Source organism: Sorghum bicolor, chromosome 2, assembly GCF_000003195.3.
Source record: "Sorghum bicolor cultivar BTx623 chromosome 2, Sorghum_bicolor_NCBIv3, whole genome shotgun sequence".
Taxonomy (NCBI): Eukaryota; Viridiplantae; Streptophyta; class Magnoliopsida; order Poales; family Poaceae; genus Sorghum; species Sorghum bicolor.
Window position 1 is genome coordinate 50,294,389 of NC_012871.2, and position 23,028 is coordinate 50,317,416.

Genomic DNA, 23,028 nt, shown 5'->3' on the forward strand with positions numbered 1-23,028 from the left:
CAATAAAGACTCGATGTGGTATGAGTATTCATAAACGTCCGACTTTTGGCGAAGGAGATGGCGCCTCTTAGTGCTTACCAGGGGCCATGAAGCAGCATAAGGAGGAGCTCGATGGTAGTGATCGTCCTGACGGTAGCGGCTACACCATGCACGTCACTACCAGGTAACATACAGTGATCATCATTGACCAATGACAGCACCTTCTACTTCCTATGGAGGAGCTGGAGGACACGAAGGTTTAGAGATCCTGTGCGCATGTCAAACTCCAAGATTGCCAACCTATTCCTTACTTCCTTAGGAAAAAGCAGAAGGTTTAACGTGCTTATACTATATACCAGTGCTCCTGAGATCCACTACAACATGTCTCTTAATAGAAGGCATTTTGTTAAAGGCATTTCTTCAAAATGCCTTAATTTCTTGTTACATAAAGGCATTTATCTCAAAAGGCCACCAAAAGCATATTTTTAAAGGCAAAATTTAAAAACGCCTTAATTACATATGATAATTAAAGACGTTTTATCAAAAATGCCTTAGTAACCTGCAACTATTTGAGGCGTTTTTCTAAAAACGCCTTTAAAACTCATGACAGATTTACGCTCGTGCGGCAAGGCCTGGCGCGCTGGATCATGGTCTCCACTGATTTGTAAATCAGTCCTCCATGTTTTATAAAATAAACCCCCAGTCCATCCAACAAAGACCGTATAGTAGTACTGTATATTGTACGCGTTCAAAACTTCCATGGACCGGTCTGTACTCTATTTAATAAACGTGAAAAAGAAAAAAAAAGTCAGCAACCTTGTCATTTGTGGAACTGCCCCCGACCCCCGGGTCCTCTCATTTGTCTCCCTCCTCTCTCTCTCTCTCTCTCTCTCTCCCTCACTCCCCGCCATGGCCGCCGCCGCCGCCACCGCCCTTCGCGTCCCCACCGCCAACCCACGCTGCTGCTCGCCGCACATGTTTCCCACGCCACCGTCGCTCAGTCGTGGAGATCCTCGCAAGGTCGGTGGCATTCGGCGGCGCAACGGCGTGGGGAGCCACGCGTCGCCGTTGCGGAGATAGGTCAGAACTCGCTGGCCTCCTTGGCACTCAGCCTCGTCGCTCACGACACGACACCCTCATAAGCACAGGCAGCCGGGCTCCCAATTTGTGATTGGAAGCGGCTGCTTGCCTTCCCCCAGATCTGGCTGACACCTTCCCCGTCATATCCGGCACGGTGCCACGGTGGTGATGATGACTTCTTCCTTTTTTTTTTTGAAACTGATGACTTCTTCCTTGCCCACGGGAATGTTGGTCTTTGTTGACACATTTATGTACCTTGTGTATGTCGACATTTGAACGGAAGGGCAAATTAATCAGATGTGTTACTCAATCTGTGTAGTTATTTCCTACTGATACAATAGGTCAGGAATTTCTAGCATATATGTTTGAGAGATGCAAATGACTTGCATTGCCTACTGATACAATAGATTAGGAATTGGGTATAACTTTAGATGAATTAGTTCATAAAACTAGTTGATATTTATTAACAGATCAGTTGCTGTTGCTACTGAATCCGGTGTTTGTGGATTTGTTATAAATCTGAATTCTTACAATTATGACACATAGTTTCCTACTGATACAATAGGTCAGGAATTTCTAGCACATATGTTTGAGAGATGCAAATGACTTGCATTGCCTACTGATACAATAGATTAGGAATTGTGTATAACTTTAGATGAATTAGTTCATAAAACTAGTTGATATTTATTAACAGATCTGTTGCTGTTGCTATTGCTGTTGCTACATTTTAATTAATCATATATGATTACTTTCTTGCACATGTGATGACCAGCTTGTTCTTGAGCTCAGCCTTCTAGAAATCTGAAATGTCAGCATGTGCCTTACTTTTCTTATTAAAATATGACTACCCTTTTTCTGCTTTGAAATCTTTGTGTTTCAATGTTCATTAAAGGGATTCCTTCCTTACATGATCTCTTTTCTGATCATTCAGTGATGGATGACGAGGGAACTTAACTTTTGATGAAGTGGGAAGGTAAGCGTAATGAAGCCTAATGCATATTATGGTAAGACAATACTTCTGATATTTCTGTCATTCTTGTCGGGCACCCACCAAGTAAGAAAATATCCAACTTAAAAAATACTTCTAAAAATATTCTTGTTATTCTTGATTCAGAAAACAGGAACCCAATAAGGTCTGGGAGGATCTACATGTAACTGTATCTTAATAGGTTCTAGGCTCATGCTTTCAGCTTGTTTTTCCATCATGTAAAATTATTAGAAATTTGTTGCTGATCATTTCAAAATTGTTCTTTGCAGTGAAGAATCATGCTCATCTACAATATATCTGTAAGCTATATCTTGAAATTCAGTTTGGTTTCAAGACCAAAGAGCAGATGGAGATGAAGATGATGCTGCAGCAGATGGCGTGCAAGCATAGTCTTTCAAATGGTGATTTTCAGTTTCCTGTATTAATCCTCCTACCGTGAACGATCTTTTTTTTGGTTCCATGTCATGGGTGATATAGATTGAAGAACAGAAGGAGTGCAAGCACATGCTGCGATGGCTTGCAGAGTGCAGTAACAAATGGAGGTTGGTTTCATTCCACATATGCCTCTATTTAGGTTCAGAGTAGTTAGTTCAATCCATTGTAGGATGATCAATAGTAAGCGTATGTTAGCTAGAATCCAGTTTCAGTTCTATCCATTGCATGGCTTCAGATTTTAGATTTCAGTGTATTATCAGGTAGCATTCAGGTTTCTGTGAACTTTTTGTAGTCTTCAGGTGCTTCAGTTTACTGTACATTCTATTATTCAGACTGGATTATCTGTTGGTAGTCTTCAGGCTTCAGTTAACTGTGCAGATTGAACAACATGTTGTTTGTTGCATTCTATTTCAGGTTCACACAAAATATTGTCGTCGTCGTCCTCGCGATCCATCACATGCACCAGCATGGTAGTTTGGCATGGCGACAGTGTGGCGACTCGGCGGTGCAGCAGCGTGGAGCCACTCGGCGGTGCAGCGGCCTAGAGATAATTGGCTGCGTGGCGGGATGGTGCAGTGGTGTGGCACGGTGGTGAGCTGCACTCTGGCTGGACACTTGTACGATATTTGGAGATGAAAACTGAATGTCTGTAAAGTTTGGATGCATGCAATGTTAATGTGTGCTCAAACTATTAATGTGCTAATTTGATATTGGTAGAAAGTCTTGCATGGATACCTTGTTTTTGGAGGCATTTCTAGTAACGCCTCCATCAATATTTGAAGGCATAGTACATAGTGCCTCTAAAAAGTATTCTAGGCATCTAGAAAATGCCTTTAAATGTTGATATTAAAAGGCATTTTGAAAAAGTGCCTCAAAAGACCTTTTACTTCCATGTTATAGGTGGCATTCTAAAAAATACCTAAAAAGGTTTTTGAAGGCATTTTGATGACTTTTAAAGACATTTTTAAACGTCTTCTATAAACAGCTATGCTGTAGTGAGACAACAACGGCGATGGGAGTAGTTTATGCGTAGGGAAGTTGCAACATGCACTGGAGATTTAATATTCTACTTGCTTTGGGAGATGAAGAGATTATTTGCCTGGTGAAGGGCATTGCTGTTCGTATGCCTGCAACACTACGGTCTACGGCTGCTAGCTGGACATCCACGCTTTAACATACGGGCGACCACAGCCAACGCTCCATTTGCCGCATGGACGCCATGCAATGGCCGTCTCGCTTTCGCCACCCTTCCTTGATTCTCACCACGGTGTACACGAACTGTCGCAGTTCTGTATGCACGCTGGTGCCAGGGAAGGAGGCCCAACTTGACATCGGACTCCATAGCATCATCAATCTCCACTGTAGGCAGCGGCAACTCTGATTTTAGGGGGCACCTGCATCGGGGAAGGAGGCCCAACTTTTGTAGACATCGGGTTTAGTAACTTCATCGATCTATCTCCTCTACAAGCTTGTGTGGTGTCGAGCGAGCGCGTGGTTGGGCAATCGAGCACTTAGAGCGACCAAGTCAAGGATTCAGTTTGGCCGTGTAATTGCAGACTTGCAGGTGGGAGGAGGGATTCATTTTATAAGGAAGATTGGAGGTACGCCGTAGGCGATTGATGTATGCCTAATGGTGTTGGCATTTCAAATGAGGATGCATGTGTAATGCCTAGTGGGGGAGGTGTACGTGAACCCTTTGCAATTCTGCATGCACATGCGTTAGGCACCAACAATGACGGGAGGGGCAATTTGGTGATAACATAGGAGTACGTATGTAGATGTGGGACTCCCGGATGACGTGGTTGCACGGGAATGCAGAAAAATATGGTAGTGGGGATCTCCTATTTAGGCATAGAGGATATGAGCATGGACCCAATATATTTTGAAATTAGACTCCGTATCGCGTTAGAGAAGAGTTATTCTAACTCGTATGAGTAGGAATTTTATATACAAGAAAGAAACCATCTATTATTCGGTAGTTAAAGGGAGACCGATCAAGAAAATGGATGGACGAAAAAATGACTTGAAATTTTATCTCTTTATTAGTACGTATTAAATATAAAATAGCTTAACTCACAATAACTCTATGTAAAGTTAATTAAGTATTGGTGAAGTATTTAGGACGGAGGGAGTAGTCTGCTGGCTAGGCATGTTCTGTTTCGGAAAACAAAATTCGTTTTTGACAAATCAAATCAAACCCGTACAGTCATATAATCTACCGAGAAGACATGAGATGGAGGAAGGACAACAGAGTGAATTATTAATGTTAGCTAAAAACTACAATATTGACATAGAAATGAGTCGCAAAAATTTGAAAAACGCATTTGAGCTAACCAACAGGCCTTGTTAGTTCACCTTAAAAACAAAAAAAAAAATTTAAGATTCCTCGTCACATCGAATCTTGCGGTATACGCATGAAACATTATATATAGACAAAAACAAAAACTAATTGTACAATTTGACTGTAAATCATGAGATAAATCTTTTGAGCCTATTTAGTCTATGATGAATCAATAATTATCAAATAAAAATAAAAATGCTATAGTACCAAAAAAATAAAAAAAATCAGAACTAAACAAGACCTGTATATATAAATATAAATATAAATCAATAGAAATAGAAATACAAAGGATCAACTAGTACATAGCTTGGTAGCAGAATTGGTTGGAGAGAATCTTATACTCTTATAAAGCTAAACCCCACTAGAGAATTCTCTCAACATGCAAGCTATCCACATCAACAATCCACTAGAACTTGCAATTATAGCCAACTAGCACATATAATTATGATAGTTATCTCTTCATCCACTAACATGCATTTAGTTGGCCAGCCAAACCACCAAAATTAATTTAAGATAGTTTCATCTATATAACAATAAATATAAAGCTAAACCCCACTAGAGAATTCTCTCAACATGCAAGCTATCCACATCAACAATCCACTATAACTTGCAATTATAGCCAACTAGCACATATAATTATGATAGTTATCTTTTCATCCACTAACATGCATTTAGTTGGTCAGCCAAACCATTCACCAAAATTAATTTAAGATAGTTTCATCCATATAACAATAAATATAAATAGTCTAATTTCTTTTTAAATTATCTAGAATCCCCGCAGCAACGCGCGGTGTATTCTCTTAGTATATACGAATCAAAAAGCAGCGGCGGGTCACATCCACGGCGGACGGTGTGGTGTCCAGGACGAGTCAAGCAGTCACAGGATCATCAGGATGTGAAACGTCCACGGAAGACCGACCACGTGGGAGGCGGTGGTTTACGTTTCACGTAAATACTCCAAGGTTTGCTACAGCTGGAAAAAAAGTGTGACCCCGAAAATGTTGTTTTTTTTTTGTTTCTAACCGTCTTATTAGCCATATGACTGTCTATATATTTAGACCCTGTTTAGTTTCCCTTGCTAAATTTTAGCTAGTTAAACTTTAGTCACTTTAGTAGCTAAAGTTCCAAACACATTGACTAAAAGGAGCTAAAATAGTTTAGTTCTAGAGTAAATTACACGGCCGGTCCTTAAAAGTATTATGTAGTTTTCATCTAGGTCCCCAAACTACGAAATCACACGTCTGACTCCTTAATGTATTTAAGTGATCTCATCTAGGTCCTTGTCACACCCAAATTTAAGGATAAATTTGAGTACAATAAACCTCATGTGCGCCCCAAAAATAGTCGCGCACACAAGTCGACAAATTACAAAAGTATCATCACAAGTGTCTTACATAACGTTTAGTACAACACAAACATCAAGTCTGGCACAAGCGGAAATAAAACTCATATCAAACTAAAGCTTGGCAGTTCCAACACAGGGACGACCGACTGGTGGATCGCCAACATAGAAGTCCTCCGGGAATTCTTCATAGTAACTGTCATCTGTTACCCATCCGGGATTTTGTCCAAAAAGAAATATAGAGACAAGCGTGAGTACATCTCGTACTCCGCAAGCATAACATAGGATTTTATGCGGCTCAAAAAGGTCAGACACTGGCTACTGCAGTCAGCATTTTAATTGGTCAATGTTTTAATCCTATTTAATCATAAATTATGCTTAAGCACCCGATTAGCCCACATGAGTACATGATAATAACACCGTTAATCTTCACGGCTAACACCATCACCATCACGGTTAAACCACATTAATCATCATGATCAATGCGTCAAATTTCCATAAGTCAATCCCCCATAACCAACCACACCCAACTATTCCGTAAGGGTCCAAGGCCGTTCATGTCCGAGAGCACGGCTAGTATACCAGTTTGATCAAACTCTGCGCAGAGGTGTGCACTTTCCCGTAAGTCGTGTTACCCATATACCCGGGGTTTGCAAGACCCACTAACACTGCCAAGGTGAGCGGGCAAGGAACACTATGAAGCCTTCCATAGGCCTCGTCTAACCAGTTAGGGCCGCAAGGTTTCCTCGGCAGGCAGATATAGAGGACCCCCTTTCCTATGGCACATTTCCATCACGGCTATACACATAGGAACAGAAGCAGTTCTATACCCAAAGTGGCAAGCCCCTCTTGCGCCCTTTCAGGTAACCTCTAACTAGCTAGATGAGATCTTACTACTGAGCTAAAGTTAGAGCCATATAACCATCATGGTTGCACTGTAAGTCCCGGATAGTCGCTTACAGAAAAGTCCTTACGGAGGGTCTAGGTCAACCTGACCGAAGTCAATTGCACCATAGCCCTTTTCCCAACATTTGTCATCATATTCATTAAAGTCAGAATGGTAGTAAAGTCTCAATTAATTTAGAGCACTAGCAACGCTACCCATATGCAATCTACCCATAGGTGTCATAAATATATAGTCAGGTAGTTTGGATGTCCTTAGGGTTATCATAATTAGACTCATGCGGATGCGTAATTAATTAAGTGAGTAGGTGTACAAGGAAAACCCATGTTATACTTGCCTTCGATGAAGGGAAGCTGCTGCTGGTCCTGCTGCTCCTCGGAGTAAAATGGATCACCCACGGTCACGTCACCGTCTGCGCTCGATTGGCACCACACAACAACACGCATCCAAGTTCAATCATACAAGCAATCAATCCTTTAATTAGAACAGTACACCAACAGATCAAAACAAAATAAAATATTTAAAAACAGAACCTACGTTTCGCTACGAAAACATAGATACGAAGATCACGAAAATCGAAGCTAAAACGATCAAGTTACGAATTTACGGCAATTTCCTATAGGCATTTAATTAATTAAACCTAACCCTAAAAATAAAAAGTTACAAACTGCAGTAACAGAGGTACTAACACATAGAGAATTTAATTACAAATCTAACGCAATTTGAACGTGTCAAATCGGAGTTAAAACGAATATTTTATGGCCAAAACAATGCAGTGGCAATTCTATAATTTTCTAAAAGCGTAATTTGACCTAACCGACGGGAAATACGTTTTCTAAAAGACAAAGCGTAATTCTAACGGATGCGCTAAGGACTGCGGGCATAAAATAGAAAAAGATCGGGGTCTCTTTAAAAAAAAAGGACCCCGAAGGGGTATGGTGCGCTGAGGGCCGTTGGATTAGAAACGGACGCGCGAGATTAGAACAAAAAGAAAACAGAGAGGGGGAGGGGATGGCGCGCCGGCCGGAGAGGAGGAAGAGGACAACGGCGGCCATTGCTGCGGCGAGCAAGCTCGCCGGAGAAATTCGAACAGGCGCTACGGGGCTCGATTTCGCGAACCAAACGCACTGGGAGAGAGAGAGAGGAGGCGAAGGCGAACTCGTTCCCGGCCTCGGAGCGACCGGGGAGAGCCCGCAAGGCCCGCTCCATGGCCGGCGGCCATGGAGCTCGCCGGAGCTCGTCGAAAACGGTTCTAGAGACCACAAAACTAAATGAAAGGAGCACCGGGAGGAAGCGGGGAAGAAGGCGATGCTCACCACAGCGCAAAACGAGGCAAAGACGGCTCGGTTCGACGGATTTGCGCGGAGGTCGCCGGCGGCGAATTTTTTTTGCGGTGCTTCAAGGAGTTCGCATGAGTGGAGAGGGGCGAGGGGAAAAGAATGGGAGGGAGAGGTCGGTTCTGGGCAGGCGCTCTCCACTTCTAACCGAGGCGCGGTGGAGATCGTGGGCGCGGCTTCGGCTCGGCAATCGAAACTAAGAGAGAGAGAGAGAGGGGAAAAACGGGCGGGCTGTTGGGGAAGGCGAAGCTAACAGGCGGGCTCGGCCTGTCAGTGGGGGAAGAGAGAGAGGGGGAAGGGGGAAGCCGGCCAGCTGGGTGTCACACCCGGATGTAAAAGAGCATTCGGGTGCCAAATCACATGTGCGCCAAGATCTCAAATTCACACACATGGACCGACATCATCAATGGTACAAAACACAGTGTCAAACGAATTACATAAATGAGAGTAAATGTACCATTATTACAAGCCAAAAGTTTATCAAAGTGCGAAGGGGAAACATAAGCTAAACTGTCCCATAAAAAAAGGGAAACTAGACGCCGACGCAGCAGGTCCACCTTGCCACAGGAAGGTTGACGGCAGAACCACACGAGCCTAACAACCAGGAGACTCAGGGTAGTCCTCAGGGAAATCGCAATTGTACTCCTGATCGTCCGAGCAACCTTTAATGATTATAGCAACGGTGAGCTCATGTGGAACTCAGCAAGCACAGACGGAAAGTAATGACATGCAAGGCTTAAAACAAGGTAAAGCTGACTTGGTTTGACTGCGGTAGCATTTTAGTTGATCACTTTTGATCATGACTATTATAAGAACAACCTATTACTAATTATGAGTAGAATAAACCCAACCCTTAATTAGTGTAAGTAGTAATTAGCATCTTTTAAAGTACTATCCTAATTATTCTAGTAATCTAGGGATTAACCCCAAATATTAACACAGGATAGCAATCCTGCCAACACGGAATAGCCATTCCGCCAAAACACGAGGTAGCAACCTCGCCAAGGTCCATCTCCAAGTATCCAGTGAATCCAATTTGCTCATCAAGTGAGGGTCTGGACCGCTCGTGACCGTGAGCACGGCTGATATATCAGTTTTACACTCTGCAGAGGTGTGCACGTTCACTCCAATTCGTGATTCCCATTTGCCCGGGGTCGCGACTCCCCAAAACACTTCCAAGGTGAGCAGGCAGGGTCTCACTACGAGACCTTTCACAGGGTCCAACTAATAGGATGCCACTCGTAAGTTTTCGCCGGGGCGCTCGACAGTCGATACCCATAGCCATGGCGTACCGATCAACCGACAACTTAATATTCATTACCCAAGTTACTTCCTCACGCCTACCCGGAAAGTAACACCCTACTAGTGGAGGTCCTGTTAATTAGTCAAGCCAGAGCCATATAGCTTGGAGCTGCACTGTAAGTCCCAGGGGGCCGCTCCCTGACTAAGTCCTTACGGAGAGCAGAGACGGGTACGCCCGGCAAACCGGACCACCAACGGTACCCGCTCCCCCTGTCACCACCATCATCACGATGCTCGTAAGCATCCATCATCGCCATCACCGCAGTGACCAAAGGTTCAGCACAGTTTAAGCATCAAGTTGAGTAGAGATTATTACTTGTTTAGGCATGTGTTTAAGATGAGTAGAGCAGCTAAGCAAACCTAGTATAGCCTAGACTACCCATATACATAACCCTAGGTGAACAAGGAATAGTAAGCAAAGCTAGTCATGTCCTTAGGGTTTGCATTCATTGAACACATGCATATAAAGTAAATGACATTAGTGAATAGGTTCCAAATGATCAAACGGTGTCTGCACTTGCCTTGATCGATGTCGGGTTGCTCGAACTCAGTGGGATCCTGAACCTCTTCCTTCACGAACGTCTCGTTGGCTATACACGACAATCATCAATCATAGGAACAATACATGCAAGCAAACAAGCTTAATCAGAAACAGTACACCAAAGCATGCGAAAATAGAAAGCAACTGTACTACTGTATTCTACTCGACGAAACGAAACTATAGCGACCAGAATCACCTAAATCGGAGTTACGATGCAAAAGTTATGGCTAAAACAAGTTGGATGGCAAATCTGTAGATAAACTGAACTATTTTTCGTGATTAAAACTAATTAAAACTGAATTAAAAAGAGATTTGGATTAAATATATAAAAACCAACGGATGCAGGGGCTAAACTGTAAAAGTAGGGGCATATTTTAAATAAAACTATAACTGCGCTGGATCGCGGGTTAATTTTGAAGAAATGCGAGGGCTTTTTCGCAAAAGCAGCAGAGGCGACGCGGGTTGGCCGGTCTGGCCGGCCACGTGGCGGCGCGGGATTGGCGGGCCCACGGGTGCGCGGTGGACCGCGCGCGCGGGGCAGTGCTGGCGGCGGCATGAGCCGGGTCCATGTGGACCGGCCGTGCGGGGGCGCTGGGTCACGGTCCACGGTGGACCGCGCCCTTGGCGAGGAGGCACGCGCAGCGGCGGGGCTGGGCCGCGGCGGCACGCCATGGCCGCGGCCGGGGGCTCGACGGGACGTCGTTTTAAGGCGCGGGGAGGCACGCGGAGAGCGCGGGTGAGCTGCGCGCGATGCAGCGGGGTCGGTGCGCGCGACGGCGGCGGCTGGGCGTGGCCGGAGTGTGCGGGCCACGCGGCGGCGGCTAACTCCGGCGAGCGTGGGTGCGTGCACGGGAGGGAGAGGGGACGCGCGGAGGGCGTCTTCGAGCTCGTCGTGACCGTGCGAACCCGTGGCGGTCCTCACCTTGGCGAGAGAGGTGGCAGAGCGAGAAGTCGACGGCGGCGAGATCGCGGCGACTTCGGCGGCGGCGCTGCGAGCTTCGGAGGCGGCTCTGCGGCTCGGGGTTGCGCTAGGGTTTTGGGGGGGCGTGCGGGCGGCTGAGAGACGCTATTTGTAGGCACGGGTGAACCTCGGGGTGCGCGTGCGGCTCGGAAGCCGGGGTGGCGGCGCGACCGTTTCCGAAATGGCCGGAGCTCGGGGATGACAGGTGGGTCCCACCAGCGGGGCCCACCGGTCAGCGAGCGGTGGCGGCAAGGAGCTGGGGCAGGGGGCGCTGCTGCTGTGCGGCTGGGCCGTGGGCCACTTGGGCGTGCAGGGGCGCGGGTGTGCACGGGGCGCAGCTGGGCCGCGCGCGGTTGCGGGCCGGGGGGGAGGTGCTGCCCACTTTCTTTTCCCTTTTTTTAAAACAGATTTTCTCCTATTTCTTTCTTGCTCCAAAACTCAAACAAGGACAAGCAAATAAATATAAGTCAAACGAAAATTATGCAGCAGCATGAATGCACACAAACAAGTTTTCTACCTTATATTTCATTTTATTTAATTTTGTAAATTATTTAATAATTCTCAAAAATTCAAACTAAGCCAAAAATTAAATCAAATTTAAACTAAATTTGAAATTCAAAGATTTGGAGTGTTATAAACCTACCCCCCTTAAAAGAATCTCGTCCTCGAGATTAGGATGAACCAGGGAATAACTGAGGGTATTTGGATTTCAGACCATCTTCTCTTTCCCAGGTTGCCTCCTCCTCAGAATGGTGTTTCCATTGTACTTTACACATCCTGATAGTTTTACTCCTGGTAATTCTCTCTCTGCTGTGTCCAGGACTTTGATAGGACTCTCTTCATAAGTTAGATCATCCTGTAAATCCAGTTCCTCTAGTGGCAACTATTCCTCAGGCACCCTCAGGCATTTCTTGACCTGGGAGACATGGAAAACATTGTGCACATTGGATAAACTAGCAGGCAGCTCAAGCTCATAAGCCACCTCTCCTTTCCTTTCCAAAATCTTAAAAGGACCAACATATCTTGGAGCCAGCTTTCCCTTGACATCGAACCTCTTTAGGCCCCTCATCGGAGACACTTTCAGGTATACATAATCACCTGCCTGAAACACAAGTTCCCTTCGTCTCACATCAGCATAACTCTTCTGTCTAGACTGAGCTGCTTTCAGAGTCTGTCGGATGAACTGAACTCTTTCTTCGGCTATCCTCAATGAATCAGGGCCGAACACTTGCCTTTCACCAGTCTGGTTCCAGAACAATGGAGTCCTACACTTCCTTCCATACAAGGCTTTAAAAGGAGTCATCTTAAGACTAGTCTGATAGCTATTGTTATAGGAGAACTCGGCGTAGGGCAAACTAGTATCCCAACTATCCCCATACTGTAAAGCACAAGACCTGAGCATATCCTCCACTATTTGGTTGACCCTCTCTATCTGACCATCGGACTGAGGGTGATAAGCTGTACTGAATCTGAGCTCGGTTCCCAAAGCATCATGTAACTTCTCCCAAAACTTTGATGTAAACTGTGTACCTCTATCAGACACAATCCTCTTAGGGACTCCATACAGACACACAATTCATTCCATATACTTTTCTGCTAACTGATCCCCACGGTAGGTAGTCTTGACCGGTATGAAATGAGCTACCTTGGTCAATCGATCTACTACAACCCATATTGAGTCATAACCTCATTGAGACTTCGGCAATCCCACTATGAAGTCCATGCTGATCTCATCCCACTTCCACTCAACAACCCTGCTGGCCTCTGATGTTCCGCTTTCACTCTCTGACAGGTGTCACACAATGCCACATATTCACCAATATCTTTCTTCATACCAGGCCACCAAAAGTTTTGTTTCAAGTCCTGGTACATCTTAGTACCTCCTGGATGAATAGAGTAAGTAGATTCATGGCACTCCTTCAGTATCACATCCTTGATTCTCTGAATATCAGGCACACACAATCGGTCCTTGTGCCAAACAATCCCTTCTTGATCAACTTTGAATCCAGGTGCTCTACCTTCCTCTAGCAGCTTAAGTATCTTTTTGATCTCTTCATCCTCTTTCTGACCCTTTCTGATCTCTTTCTCAAGGGTTGGTTCTATGTCCATGGAAGTACCTTGGGTGTTGGCAACAAACCCCAGATTGAGATACTCAAATTCTGCCAGTAGTTCCATCGGTAGCTCCGTGGCTTCCAACATATTCACTTGACTCTTTCTACTCAGAGCATCAGCAACTACATTAGCCTTGCCAGGGTGGTAATGAATCTCTAGTTCATAATCCTTGATCAACTCTAACCATCTTCTCTGTCTCAAGTTCATGTCATTCTGAGTGAAGATGTATTTCAGACTCTTGTGATCCGTGTAGATATCACACTTATGACCCAGAATATAGTGTCTCCAGATCTTCAGTGAATGGACCACAGCTGCTAACTCAAGATCATGTGTTGGATAATTCACCTCATGTTTCTTCAACTGTCTAGATGCATAGGCAATCACCTTTCCCTCTTGCATCAGCACACATCCCAGACCTTGCTTGGAAGCATCACAATAGATAGAAAAACTTTTAGTCACATCAGGCAAAGTCAGAATTGGTGCAGTAGTCAACCTCTTCTTCAACTCCTCAAAACTAGCCTGACACTGTTCATTCCACTTGAATGGCTTACCCTTCTCTAACAAAGCAGTCATGGGCTTAGCAATACTGGAAAACCCTTCAATGAATCTCCGGTAGTAACCAGTCATTCCAAGAAAACTTCTGATTTCTCCAACAGTCTGGGGCGGACTCCACTTAAGAACATCTGCCACATTCTTCGGACTAACAGCAACTCCACCATTTGAAATGACATGACAAAGAAAAGACACTTCCTTCAACCAGAAGTCACACTTACTCAACTTGGCATAGAGCTGATGTTCCCTCAATTTCTGCAACACAAGCCTCAGGTGTTCCTCATGTTCTTCCTCAGTCTTGGAGTAGATCAAGATATCATCAATAAAGACTACCACAAACTTATCCAAATACTCCATAAAAACTTTATTCGTCAGATACATAAAGTAAGCTGGAGCATTAGTTAACCCAAAAGACATAACTGTATACTCATAAAGTCCATATCTGGTGGTGAAATCAGTCTTTGGAATATCACTAGGTTTAATCCTCAACTGGTGATAACCTGATCTCAGATCTATCTTGGAGAACACACAAGCTCCTTTCAGCTGGTCAAACAAGTCCTCTATCCTAGGCAAAGGGTATTTATTCTTAATTGTGACCTCATTCAAAGATCTATAGTCTACACACATCCTCTGTGTCCCATCCTTCTTCTCTACAAAAATAACTGGAGCTCCCCAAGGTGAGGAACTAGGACGAATATACCCCTTAGACTGTAACTCCCTTAGTTGTTTCTTAAGTTCTTCTAACTCATTAACAACCATTCTATAAGGTCTCTTAGATATGGGTGCAGTACCAGGTAATAAATCAATAACAAATTCAATCTCACGTTCAGGCGGCATACCTGGCAAATCCTCTGGGAACACATCAGGGAATTCTTTCACAACTCGAGTATCCTCTACTAACCCACTCCTCACATGGTAAACCGTTCCTTCACTGCTAGGTGACATAGAAACTCTGACCTCAATTCTGTTCCCACTAGGTGTTGTTAGAGCAACTGACTTCTCAGCACACTGAATAGTACCCTTAAACTTGGACAACCATCTCATTCCCAATATCATATCTAAACCTTCTGAACCCAACACAATAGGATTGACAGGAAAATCTACCCCCCTTATTTTAGTGCTCATTTCCGGACACAAAGTACTAGTATGCATCTTTCCCCCAGGTGATTTAACTATCATGGTGTTTTGCATGGAACAGGTGGCTATACTATGTTTCTCAACAAACTGTGCACTTATAAAAGTATGTGATGCTCTAGTATCAAACAAAATAGTAGCTGGGCAAGAGTTGACAAGGAACGTACCAACTACCACATCTGGAGCCTCCTCAGCAGTTTCCAGCTTCACATGATTCACCCTTCAATTGTTGTTCTTCTGCCTCTAGGGGCAAGCATTCGCGTAGTGTCCAAGCTGACCACACTTGAAGCAGGTATTTCCAGTGGGGGTGGGGTTGGCATTGGGCTTTGCGGGGACAAGGCGAGAGCCTGATGGTGCTGGGGCATTCTGACGAGGCGCCTGACTAGCGGGGCGCTGCACTTGGTTGTTGTTGTAGCGCTGGCTCGTCTGCTGACTCTGATTGTTGTACCTGACATTCTGCTGCTGTCTTGGTTGCCTGACTGATATGCAGGGCGAGACTGAGGGCCCTGCTGGTTGTTGTAGCGGGGACGGCTGGCACCAGCCTGCTGCTGAGAGGAATTATACTTCCTCTTCTTGTCTTCCATCTTGCGACGCTTGCTTTCAAGCACCAATGCCCTGTCCACCATCTCCTGGAAGCTGGCATACTTGACATTTGACATCATATAGGACCGACCATCATTCAAACCTTCCAGGAAGTGATCTTGCTTGTCTTCGTCGTTCTCCACCTCATTCGGGTAATACCGTGACAACTGAGTGAACTTGTCGCGGTACTCACAAACTGTCATGGAGCCCTGCTTTAGAGACAGAAACTCTTCTTCTTCAGCTTCACCAATCCAGCAGGCACATGATGAGTCTTGAAGGCGACCTTGAACTCATCTCAAGTGATAGTATCTGGGTCCTGATGCGCAAAGCAGTACGAATCCCACTAGTCCTGTGCGGCTCCCTGAAGCTACCCAGAGCCATACAGAACCTTTTCCCTGTCATTGCACTGAGCAATGACCAGCTGCTTCTCCACAGCTTTAAGCCAATCCTCAGCTTGCATAGGGTCAGCTGAGTGAGAGAAGAACGGTGGACGTCCCTTCATGAACTCTCCACGCTTGTCCCTAGGTCGGGCAAACGCGTTGTTACCTCCTTGATGTTGGTTCTGATTCTGATGCTGATTCTGATTTTGGTTCTGCTGCTTGTTGTTCATAATATGGGCCATCCCTTGCATCAGTTGAGTCTGCATAGTGATCAACTGCTCTATGGTCATGGGCTGATTCATATGAGGAGGGTTGGCATTAGTCCCGCTGTGATCATTGTTGTTGTTGTTGTTGTTGTTGTTGTTGTTGTTGTGGGACTGCCCATTGTTTCCTCCATTGGTGTTGCTCCTGGTGTTGACAGGCATCTGATGTATAGAAATAATATAATAAAATCAGATGTAGTTCATATGTGTAAATCTGATCTGTAAGGTAAACTGCAAAGTAATAATCTTTCCTCAAAGTGTGAACCAGCTGATCATCACTTCCCTTTTTCAGTTGATAAACACAATACTCATAACAGATGTAATATATAGATACTGAACTGATCATGATAAAGTAAGACTGATAAGATAAAGCGATATGAAATATGATAAAGCACAAATAAAAGAGACCGATGATAACCCAAACTAACTATCTCATATAAACTTAATACTTAATCTTGTTCTTGATGCGTTGTGGACATAACCCACAACTCATCGCACTCATTACAAAGAACCAAATCACACCATTAACACAATAATAAATCAAGTTCTCACACAGACCAAGCAAAGCACACTAATCAAAACCACTAAACACTAGACTCGCATAACTAAGATCGTGCTAACGTTCCAAGCGTGGCACTATTTATTACTAAGCTGGGAATAGCTCCTATTCTATAGTAGTACGAGCGCTGGCATCTCCATAGGCAGGATCTTCACGGGGCGGAGAGAAAGCAGGCCACTTAGGTGAAGGCGGTGGCACTCCAGTGATCTGAGCTTCCAGCTGCGCTATCCTCTTCCTGGCGTCATCCAGCTCCTTCCTCACTTGCTTCAGCTCCACTAGTGAACTGTTGAGCTCGGTGTTAGTGACCGCCACCAGCTTGACAGTCCTAGGCATGCGGGGGTCCTGCTCATCAGTGGTGGAAGCAATAGTCATCGCCAACTCTCCACGGCGACGGCGAGGGTAGTAGCGACGTTCGTCCTGGCTGATCTCCTCGAAGAAGTGATCACGGTATGCGTAGAAAGCCTGACGAGCAGCATCATTAATGCCCGCCATCTGGGTAGACCTCTCTGCCATAGCTTCATGTATGGACATGATCCTCAGTGCTCTCAGCGTCAGGTTAGGCCTGCCGACGTGTGCCCAGACCTTCCAGTACGCCGGGTAGTCTGGGTGACTCCAGTGCTCACTGTGGTACTCCACTGAGAACATGCCATGTCCTAGTTGTTGGTCAAGGAGACGCTTCAGCTCGCTGTGGAAGAAACACTCTCCACCATCCCTTGTGCAGACTGTCACAATCCACCCATCATCAGCAGCGAAAAGTCCATCTTGACCTCCAGGTCCTCCAGGTCCACCGGGTCCTCCGGGTCCTCCAGGTCCTCCAGGTGCATCCTCATCATCATCATCCATGTCATCGTCATCACCGAAGGGATCATCTCCTCCAGCCGCCCAGCAAGGCGCCCTTCCATGCACCACCAGAGCTTGAGGTGGTTGTTGTCCTTCATAGGGTTCTGTGTCTTGGAGGTTAGCACCGTCATCAAGATGCTGGTTAGGCTGGAACACGATGTTATCCATGCGACCAGTAAACGAGAACTCCACAGCTTGAACGGGACGGAAACGAATGACGCTCTTGCGGCAGGTCAAATGGCGAGTCATCTACTTATGCATAAATCATAGACATGCAGGAAACGGTTAATAGATCATGACAATGATAGATAAATGAATAACATAAATGAAGGTAAAAGTGTATGTGTATGGAAGATGAACCAAGATTATACAATGGATGGACAATATGAACTTTGGTAGTATTTATGGTAAGATATAAAAGCAAGCAATGTAGGTATAAAGTAAAAACAAGGTAATGAAATTTATTGTCAAGGCAGAAATAAAACATAACTCAAGTAATCAATGAAAAACAAGGAGCAAGAAGGTAATATGAGTAGAATGATAAACAAAAGACAAGGTATAAAAGAGAAGTTTAAATAATAAGCAATAAAAGTTGAAACAAGAATATAGATGCAATATGAGAAGCAGGAAGTAATAAATGATAACAAGGTAATAAATGCAGGAAGTAAGTGAATAAACTGAACTGTTAGTGAAAAATAAGTAGATAAAGCTAATAGGTAAAGTCTAATGAGACAGGTTAGTAAGGTAGTTAGTAGATCCAATGGTGTATTCCACCCAAAAAGGACAATCTAAATGGCTGTTTCTAACTAGGCTGCGTGATCCTACGGTCAACACGGCTTTGATACCACTTCTGTCACACTTGGATGTAAAAGAGCATTCGGGTGCCAAATCACATGTGCGCCAGGATCTCAAATTCACACACATGGACCGACATCATCAATGGTACAAAACACAGTGTTCAAATAAATTACATAAATGAGAGTAAATGTACCATTATTACAAGCCAAAAGTTTATCAAAGTGTGAAAGGGAAATATAAGCTAAACTGTCCCATAAAAAAAGGGAAACTAGACGCCGACGCAGCAGGTCCACCTTGCCACAGGAAGGTTGACGGCAGAACCACACGAGCCTAACAACCAGGAGACTCAGGGTAGTCCTCAGGGAAATCGCAATTGTACTCCTGATCGTCCGAGCAACCTTTAATGATTATAGCAAGGGTGAGCTCATGTCGAACTCAGCAAGCACAGACGGAAAGTAATGACATGCAAGGCTTAAAACAAGGTAAAGCTGACTTGGTTTGACTGCGGTAGCATTTTAGTTGATCACTTTTAATCATGACTATTATAAGAACAACCTATTACTAATTATGAGTAGCATAAACCCAACCCTTAATTAGTGTAAGTAGTAATTAGCATCTTTTAAAGTACTATCCTAATTATTATAGTAATCCAGGGATTAACCCCAAATATTAACACAGGATAGCAATCCTGCCAACACGGAATAGCCATTCCGCCAAAACACGAGGTAGCAACCTCGCCAAGGTCCATCTCCAAGTATCCAGTGAATCCAATTTGCTCATCAAGTGAGGGTCTGGGCCGCTCGTGACCGTGAGCATGGCTGATATATCAGTTTTACACTCTGCAGAGGTGTGCACGTTCACTCCAAGTCGTGATTCCCATTTGCCCGGGGGTCGCGACTCCCCAAAACACTTCCAAGGTGAGCAGACAGGGTCTCACTACGAGACCTTTCACAGGGTCCAACTAATAGGATGCCACTCGCAAGTTTTCGCCGGGGCGCTTGACAGTCGATACCCATAGCCATGGCGTACCGATCAACCGAAAACTTAATATTCATTACCCAAGTTACTTCCTCACGCCTACCCGGAAAGTAACACCCTACTAGTGGAGGTCCTGTTAATTAGTCAAGCCAGAGCCATATAGCTTGGAGCTGCACTGTAAGTCCCAGGGGGCCGCTCCCTGACTAAGTCCTTACGGAGAGCAGAGATGTGTACGCCCGGCAAACCGGACCACCAACGGTACCCGCTCCCCCTGTCACCACCATCATCACGATGCTCGTAAGCATCCATCATCGCCATCACCGCAGTGACCAAAGGTTCAGCACAGTTTAAGCATCAAGTTGAGTAGAGATTATTACTTGTTTAGGCATGTGTTTAAGATGAGTAGAGCAGCTAAGCAAACCTAGTATAGCCTAGACTACCCATATACATAACCCTAGGTGAACAAGGAATAGTAAGCAAAGCTAGTCATGTCCTTAGGGTTTGCATTCATTGAACACATGCATATAAAGTAAATGACATTAGTGAATAGGTTCCAAATGATCAAACGGTGTCTGCACTTGCCTTGATCGATGTCGGGTTGCTCGAACTCAGCGGGATCATGAACCTCTTCCTTCACGAACGTCTCGTTGGCTATACGCGACAATCATCAATCATAGGAACAATACATGCAAGCAAACAAGCTTAATCAGAAACAGTACACCAAAGCATGCGAAAATAGAAAGCAACTGTACTACTGTATTCTACTCGACGAAACGAAACTATAGCGACCAGAATCACCTAAATCGGAGTTACGATGCAAAAGTTATGGCTAAAACAAGTTGGATGGCAAATCTATAGATAAACTGAACTATTTTTCGTGATTAAAACTAATTAAAACTGAATTAAAAAGAGATTTGGATTAAATATATAAAAACCAACGGATGCAGGGGCTAAACTGTAAAAGCAGGGGCATATTTTAAATAAAACTATAACTGCGCTGGATCGCGGGTTAATTTTGAAGAAATGCGAGGGCTTTTTCGCAAAAGCAGCAGAGGCGGCGCGGGTTGGCCGGTCTGGCCGGCCACGTGGCGGCGCGGGATTGGCGGGCCCACGGGTGCGCGGTGGACCGCGCGCGCGGGGCAGTGCTGGCGGCGGCATGAGCCGGGTCCATGTGGACCGGCCGTGCGGGGGCGCTGGGGTCGCGATCCACGGTGGACCGCGCCCTTGGCGAGGAGGCACGTGCAGCGGCGCGCCATGGCCGCGGCCGGGGGCTCGACGGGGCGCCGTTTTAAGGCGCGGGGAGGCACGCGGAGAGCGCGGGTGAGCTGCGCGCGATGCAGCGGGGCCGGTGCGCGCGACGGCGGCGGCTGGGCGTGGCCGAAGTGCGCGGGCCACGCGGCGGCGCTATGCGGCGGCGGCGGCTAACTCCGGCGAGCGCGGGTGCGTGCACGGGAGGGAGAGGGGACGCGCCGAGGGCGTCTTCGAGCTCGTCGCGACCGTGCGAACCCGTGGCGGTCCTCACCTTGGCGAGAGAGGTGGCGGAGCGAGAAGTCGACAGCGGCGAGATCGCGGCGACTTCGGCGGCGGCGCTGCGAGCTTCGGAGGCGGCTCTGCGGCTCGGGGTTGCGCTAGGGTTTTGAGGGGGCGTGCGGGCGGCTGAGAGACGCTATTTGTAGGCGCGGGTGAACCTCGGGGTGCGCGTGTGGCTCGGAAGCCGGGGTGGCGGCGCGGCCGTTTCCGAAACGGCCAGAGCTCGGGGATGACAGGTGGGTCCCACCAGCGGGGCCCACCGGTCAGCGAGCGGTGGCGGCAAGGAGCTGGGGCAGGGGGCGCTGCTGCTGTGCGGCTGGGCCGCGGCCCACTTGGGCGTGCAGGGGCGCGGGTGTGCGCGGGGCGCAGCTGGGCCGCGCGCGGTTGCGGGCCGAGGGGGGAGGTGCTGCCCACTTTCTTTTCCTTTTTTTTAAAACAGATTTTCTCCTATTTCTTTCTTGCTCCAAAACTCAAACAAGGACAAGCAAATAAATATAAGTCAAACGAAAATTATGCAGCAGCATGAATGCACACAAACAAGTTTTCTACCTTATATTTTATTTTATTTAATTTTGTAAATTATTTAATAATTCTCAAAAATTCAAACTAAGCCAAAAAATAAAATCAAATTTAAACTAAATTTGAAATTCAAAAATTTGGAGTGTTATACTAGGCCGCGGCCCAGGAAGAGGGGAAGAAGGCGCGCGGGGGGGGGGGAAGGATGGGCCGGAGGAGGCCAGAAAGAGAGAAGGGGGAAGAAAAAATGAATTTTCCATTTTATTTTTCAAACACATTTTCCAAAAGCATTTCTTTTTCTTCAAATAAATTCTTGAGCAAAAGATATTTTGTTTTCTTAACAATCATCACAATAAAATGCATCAGCATGTATGCAACAGAAATAATATTCTAAACTTATATTTAATTTTAATTTCCCAAAATTTATTATTTTCCTATATTAAAAATGCTCACAAAATAATTAATTAAACTCAATTCAACTATTTTCAAAGAAATAAAAATTTTTGGGTGTTACAGTACCCAAACTACGAAATCGCACGTCTGACTCCCTAATGTATTAAGTAATCTCATATAGGTCCAAAATATACATAAGGAGGGTTAGAAACTGACATGGTCATCCACATAGATATGATTTAAGCACATGACCCCTGATTTAAGCCCACGTGTGCGGCCGCTGGCTCGTCCCTGCTCACCATCACAGCGCCCGCAGCATACGACCTGGTCATATAGGTAGCAATGGCGGCCGGTTACACTACCGAGCGGGGTAAGGTAGATATGGGAGAAGAGGGGCTTGGTTTGCGGTTATCCGGTGTTACACTCACTCGTGTGACCAGTCGCCATTGCCGTCTACGTGACCAGATCGTATGCCGTGGGCGCTGTGATGGTGAGCAGGGACGAGCCAGCGGCTGCACCCGTGGACTTAAATCAGGGATCATGTGCTTAAATCATATCCATGTGGATGATCATGTTGGCTTTCTAACCCTCCTTGTGTGTATTTTGGACCTATATGAGATCATTTAAATACATTAGGGAGTCAGACGTACGATTTCGTAGTTTGGGGACCTAGATGAGATCACCTAAATACATTAGGGAGTCAGACGAGCGATTTCATAGTTTGGGGACCTAGATGAAAACCACATAATACTTTAAGGACCGGCTGTGCAATTTACTCTTAGTTCTATTAGTCACCAAAGAGTAGCTAAAATAATTTTAGCTAGCTAAAATTTAGCAAGAGAAACCAAACAGGCCCCTAGTGGAAGTTTCATGTGAGTTTCATTTACATTAAATAGGTTGCCATATAAGCATTTTTTATGACATAGTAGTGTATTTAAGAAAAGAGAGAAGAAATATGTTTCATCTAAATAAAACTCTCATTTGGCATGATTACCAATTTTCTATGAGTCTTGGAATTAAATGTCAACCATGGAATGAAACTCTCCTTTAAAAATGGGTGTTTCTTCCAAGTTTTATTTTAATTCACGTGACATGACAATCTTAGAAACACCACTATCAAATTAAACTCCCAGACCCTAGATTTTCCATGATATACATGCCCGAGCAGACATGCATGTGTC

At 45.4% G+C, this 23,028-nt stretch overlaps 1 long non-coding RNA gene across 3 annotated transcripts; it reads left to right on the forward strand.

Annotated features, from left to right (window-relative positions):
* On the forward strand, positions 793–3,374 carry LOC110432169. 3 transcript variants are annotated; one of them, XR_002449578.1, is made up of 3 exons: positions 793–1,224; positions 1,991–2,589; positions 2,897–3,374. It is a non-coding gene; the product is annotated as an uncharacterized LOC110432169 (long non-coding RNA). The 3 variants fall into 3 exon arrangements; XR_002449577.1 differs by having other exon boundaries at positions 798–2,228; positions 2,317–2,589; XR_002449576.1 differs by having other exon boundaries at positions 799–2,589.